This window comes from Citrus clementina, unplaced genomic scaffold (genome assembly GCF_000493195.1).
Source record: "Citrus clementina cultivar Clemenules unplaced genomic scaffold, Citrus_clementina_v1.0 scaffold_3, whole genome shotgun sequence".
Taxonomy (NCBI): domain Eukaryota; kingdom Viridiplantae; phylum Streptophyta; class Magnoliopsida; order Sapindales; family Rutaceae; genus Citrus; species Citrus x clementina.
In genome coordinates, this window is record NW_006262339.1 from 30127769 (window position 1) to 30134247 (window position 6479).

Consider the following 6479-nt stretch of genomic DNA (forward strand, 5'->3'; position numbering starts at 1 on the left):
GTACTCTTAGTGACCTGAGCTGTGCTAGTTTTTTAAAGATCTTATATCATGTGTTTGTTTATAGCACTGCATAAGATTAAAAGTGGTCTTCTAAAAAAAGAATCCTTATCATTATAGTGTAGAAAAGGGTTATCAAATGTTTTAGCGTATCAATAATTTCCACGTGCCTTGCACTTAATTATGAGAATGGTTTATTGGTAGGTTTGTGCCTAATAAACTGAACAGAAAATTGAACAGCAACCACAATGAAATGGGAGAACTGGTAAAAGGTATCGTTAACAAAAGAAAGGAAGCTCTGAAAGTTGGAAAAGCCAGCAATAATGGTGACTTATTGGGTATATTGATGGAATCAAATCACAAAGAGATTCAGGAGAAGGAAACTGGAATGAGTATTGAAGAGGTGATTGAAGAGTGCAAGCTGTTCTATCTAGCTGGGCAGGAAACTACTGCATCATTGCTTGTGTGGACAATGGTTTTGTTATGCATACATCCTGAATGGCAAGAACGAGCAAGGGAAGAGGTTTGTCAAGTTTTTGGAAATAGAGAACCAAAATTTGAAGAGCTGAACCAGTTGAAAGTAGTAAGTAATCTTACTCTTACTTAAATATCTAATTTGTCGAAAATTTTGGGAAGACTCAATTTCTTGTTAATTTTCAGGTGTCAAAGTCTGGATTTACAAAATATAAATTTGAACTACCATTAGGACTCTAGGCTGGGGTAGAATTATTTTTATTCTAATGATAGATCAAATTTGGAATTTGGGATATCCAAACATCCGCACTTGAAAACTACTTCTCCTTAAATTGATACCACTTGAATTTCTTAACCTGACCAGTGTTTGTCAATATTTTACTATCAAAGATAGAGGAAGCCACATAAATTAGGGAAAATCTTGGGAGGTGCCAACAGAACTGTGTCATCGTCCCACAACATCAGAATTATATTCTGTGATTTTCACAATTAATTATCCTTAATAAATTTGTTATCAGTCACCAAGAACAAAGAATTTCCTTGTTTGAAAAAATAATTCCAGTGTATGGTGCAAGTAAGAAAATTGAGTTCTATACAAGGTACTTAGATTGTGCAGTAGTTATGGCAATGAGGGTTGGTTACTGGAAATGATAAAACCTACAAAAATGTCGAGGGTTCAAAATCCTTCTTATACAGGGAATGGGAAGGGATTTGTTATATATGTACGTAATATTTTAAAAAATCAAAGTTTAAAATTAACTAGTAGTGATAGCTTATTTTGCAAACCAAAAGACCGGAAATCCAGTGAAATTTAGAACCTTAACTAATTTTTTTTTTTCCCCTCCCAAATGATTCCGTTTTCTGTTGCAGGTAAGCCAAATTCTGTACGAGGTACTGAGGTTATATTCATCAGCACCTCTGCTTACTCGAGCTAATGTTAAGGAGATTAAGCTAGGAGAAATTGTTATACCACCTGGAGTTTTACTTTCATTGCCAATAATGCTTGTTCATCATGATCATGAATACTGGGGCGATGATGCAAAAAAGTTCAACCCAGATAGGTTTTCAGAAGGAGTCTCAAAGGCATCGAAGAATCAAATTTCATTCTTCTCATTTGGTTGGGGTCCTCGAATCTGCCTTGGACAAAGCTTTGCTCTGTTGGAATCGAAATTAGCTTTAGCAATGATTTTGCAGAAGTTCACTTTCCAGCTTTCACCAACTTATATGCATGCTCCTACTCGTGGGGTAACTGTATATCCACAGCATGGTGCTAATATCATTTTACACAAAATTTAGTATGCATTACTATCGCAAGTATTCAGAATTCATGCCATATAGTATATGTAGAGCAAGAACTTTATTATTTTGATTTACCGTTTCAAATTTTCTCAGTACTCTTCTTTCCAATAAATTTAGAGATGCAATTTTTTTTTTCTATTTAGTATACAAAGTTGATTAGGCCTCTTGTGGTCAAAGCAAAAAAATAAAAACAAATTAACTTTTCGTGCTGAGGAAAATAGAAATAAATATGACAAATCAATGGTTTTGAAGTGTTTAGAACACTTTTTTTAAAGGTTTTTTTTGGGTGTTTGTAGATCAGATTTTATAGATTAGACATCAATTTATATCTGATTAATAATTTTACGGATTTTAAATTGTCAATCTAATCAAATCCACAAATTGGTGAAATTCAATTTAAGTCAAATTCATGTGTCTCCAAACCAAATGCGGATTTAATCCAATACTTATCTAATCCACTATTTTGCAAATTAGTTTAAAATTTTATAATTTTGTCAAATTCACAAACTAATTAAATAAAAAAAATTAATATAAAAATAATTTTACTACCGATCAAATTCAAAATTGAATAAGATTTAAATAAATTAATTGTTTAAATAAAGTTAGAATAATGCATTTAGAGTTTCAAAATATACTACATCGAAAATAAAATCTCATTTGTTTAGATTAATACATAAAAATTAACTGAAATTATGAAAATTAACTATTTAGGAATTGTTTTGTCTTGCTTGACCCAAGGAAGAGGAATTTTTTTGTCTTACCTTTGGTTGAATACCGATTATTATTATTTGGCGAGACCAATTAATTGTTTATACATACTTAAAAAATAATTTTGTCCAACCTTTTAATTACATTTTATTATAGGTAATTATGTATAAACTAAATTCAGTATGTCGCATACAATTAAAAAAAAAAAAAAAGAGTGCCCCGCACATATGACAAAGTAGTAATGGAAATTAATTATAAGCTACCCGAATTTTGAGATGGCTAAATATTTTTAAATAAAATTAAATTAAAAGGCTTGTAATTGGCCAATTTGTCAAAATAATAATAGATTACAAACAAGTTAGAAAAATTTGTCTATACAAAGGATTGTGGATGAGAGAATTATTTGAAAAGTCAGACAATCCCTTTTTATGCAAATTGATGTGATCAAGTTACATATATAAATTCTACAAAGTATTTGTGGTTTTACCATTACTCATTTAGAAATTGTGTTAAGTTCTAGCCGATCATTTTATAAATTGTTGAAAAACAGAAATATGGAAAAGTCTAGTCACGGGAGTTAAAATTTTATCTAGATAAAATAGTAATAACAAAATATGTTGGTTAAAATTAGTGAAAATAAAACATTCAACTAGGGGTGGGCAATAGTCGATTCGGTTCGGGGCCTGAACCGAACCGAACCAAAATATTTCGGTTTGGTTCAGTCCGGTTCCTAAATTCGGTTCGGTAACAACATTTCTATTTAATCACAATATTCAGCTTAGCAAATATTCAACATTTCTGTTTAATTATAAGTTTATTTTAACTTGTATAACTGCAGTAACAACATTTTCCGTTTTGATGATTTTAAAATAACAAGAAACTAAAATTAGTTAAGAGCATGCATATAATATTAACTTGCAGGATGTTGCTATGTTACAACAACTGTAACATACACACCCAAAGCAAATAGCACACGTATCCTGACTTACAGAGAAAAAGCAATGAAAATGCAAGGTTCGGGGTTAGCTGAAGCAGCATATGTACCTTACAGATGCTTTAACTTAGCCAACTCCTAACTTGCAACGAGTACTCCGATGTTATGAGACCCAAACAGAATAAAATAAAACGAAAATGATTTGAAATTGATTGAGATTTGAGGTAGAATGAGATGTTGGGTATTGATCCAACACCATTACCATGGACCCAAAAACTCAAGTTATTAAGGAAAAAAAAAAACAGACGGGCCATGGCATAAATTTAAAAGAAAAAAAGACACCCATAGGCTGCAGCTGCAGCAACCAAGATGACCGTGTGCGAGGATTAACAACGGCGTCACTGTGCTTGAGGGGAGGGGCTGTGCTGCTACTGTGGGGCTGTGCTAGGCGCTGACCGTGGTGTGAGGCGAGGGAGAGACGCGAGGAAGAGACCGAGAGGGGCTGAGCCGAACCGCACCATGCACGCGTAGAGGGGGAAGATACTGCCGAGGAGTGGTGCCGCCGCTGAGGAGCTGTGCCGTGAGGAGAGAGAGAGACGCGAGGGAGAGAGGCAAGGGCAACAGTATAGATGCAATCATGAATTTGTGATTTCCAATTTAGGGTTTTGATTTTTTGTGATTGAAATTTGATTTTAAATTTACATATTTCACTTTAAATATTTTTTAATTAAATTGAACCAAACCAATCGATTTTTCGGTTCAGTTCGGTTTTTAACCGAACCGAACCGAACAAAAACCAATCGGTACAGTACTTTTTAAACCATTCGGTTTTTGCTCATATAACCGAACCGAACCGAACTAAAATTTTTCGGTTCGGGTCAGCAAAAACCGAACCGTTTGCCCACCCCTACATTCAACTACTATTTTTTTTTATTTTGTCAATGCCTTAGGAAATGAATTACTTGGTCATAAAAAATTCAAAGTTGTCTAAGACAAAACTTTGAGTTACTATTTTTAGTTTTGTCACCATAATGACTCATCTACGACTAAAAAACGAGATCTTAAAATTATAATAAATCGAAATAGCTTTAGAGACTAATATTATGTGTTATTGATGGTTTCCTAAATTTACACCTGTGTTTTAGTTACAAAATATTTTTGTCACCTATAATTATATTTCTCGATCATTTATTTTGTCATGAATGACTTTTTCTTAATTGGATACGTGTAGTATCTCTTGAAATAATTATCAATGAAAGTTACCAAGTACTTTTCACCTCTCAGGAATATATATGGCAATTCCTAAATATCAGAATGAATTAAATTAAAAATGCTTCTACTTCTATCGCTAGATCTGTTAAACTTGAATCTATGTTACTTGTAATACAATGGTCACAAAACGATGAGTTTTCCTATTTAAACCTCGAAAACAACTTTTGCTCAGAGATAATCTTTAAACCTTATTTTGACATGTGGCTAAGTTTGAGATGCCACATTATTGTCGATTCTTCTTCATTTGGCGTGACACATCATCGTCTTGTAGTGTTTCTCCTTTAAGCATAAATAAAATTAACACCGATCTTTTCCACCTTCATCAATACAAATACGCCTTTAACATCCCATTTTTTATATGAGCTTTGCGTCCAAGAAACTCTATTCGTCCTAAAGACAATAAATTCTTTTTCATGCCTTTGACATGTCGTATCTCCTTAATTGTGCGAACTGTACCATCAAACATTTTTCTTTTGACAACACTAATACCAAAGATTTCCAAGTCACCCATGTACACATATTCTCTTAAAAAGGTCCATATTTTTGGAACCACTCTCTTTAAGAGGCCATGTGCCATGTTGCTCCTAAGTCTATAAGCCAAATGTCAGCCAAATGCTTCCCGTTTTCTGCAAGAATTGTTGTCTCGTTGTAGAGAATTTTTCCATCATCAAAAGTACTTACCGTACAATCATGAGCATTTGATGACTCAACTTCATTGTCTCTCCTTTGCTTATTTTTCCAACACTCTTTCTTGACGTGCCCTTTCTTGCCGTAATTGTAGCATTTAACATTCTTGTTACTTCTTGATTTTGATCTACTATGATTGCGACATCCACTGGGGCCACGTTCTGTTGATCTATTTCTAGTCATCGATAATGCTTTTGGTTGCCGCGAACTTGCCTGCCTACCTTCCTTGTTTTTTTTGTTTGCTTTCTTCATTTAATATAGAGGTTGCAACATTGCCGAAGACTAGACTGTCTATTTGGTTATTGTTTATTAGATTAATGATGAGTTGATTGTATGAATTTGAAGAGTGTAAAGATTCATTTTTAAGAAAATCTTGTTTTGTAAAGACTTGTCCTCGTACAATTTTGTAAGAGTATCCCATATTTTCTTTGCTATCTTTTTCTCTCCTCACTACACTTCATTAGCCAGTGCTAAATGTAGATCCGTAGTTGCATTATTGTCTACCTCGCTCCACTTGGCATCATCAGTTATCTCCATAAACTTTTCTCTTATTGTTACCATGCAATTTTTTTTTTCCTCAAAATAGCCTTCATCTTTATTTTCTACAATGACGAATTATTTCTGTTGAACTTCTCAATTTCGTATTTGCCATCATTTTTTTTTCACCACAAACTACCGTTGCTAAGATTGGCTCCCATCGTTTCACGTGAATACTAACCATATGTGTGAACAATACTATATACGTGAATAGTACTGTGACAACCAACTTGGCTCTAATACCACTATTAAGAAATTAATGGTGAAGCAGGGCCACAACTAAAATGAAATTGGAGAAAAATAAAGAATAAGCATACAAAGAGGACGCTAGAAATTACATGATTAAGCTTTTAACTTATATCTATAGGCGAAGACAGAAGGATAAAACTTGACTAGTGCAAAGAAGATTATAAGTATTGTAAGATTTTACCCTTACTTTCTAGAACCCAATACACCCAATCGCTTAATCACTAAACTCTCAAGAGTTTATGATTTGAGCTCTCAAAACTCTCAGCTTCTTGCTCTTGATAGAAAAAACGATTTGAAGAAAAAAAATGGATTTTTTTTTGAC

General features: G+C 33.3%; 1 pseudogene; it reads left to right on the forward strand.

Annotated features, from left to right (window-relative positions):
* Nucleotides 1-1866, forward strand: part of LOC18049867 — a 4304-nt pseudogene extending 2438 nt beyond the window's left edge.
* Nucleotides 1867-6479: the final 4613 nt, after the last annotated feature.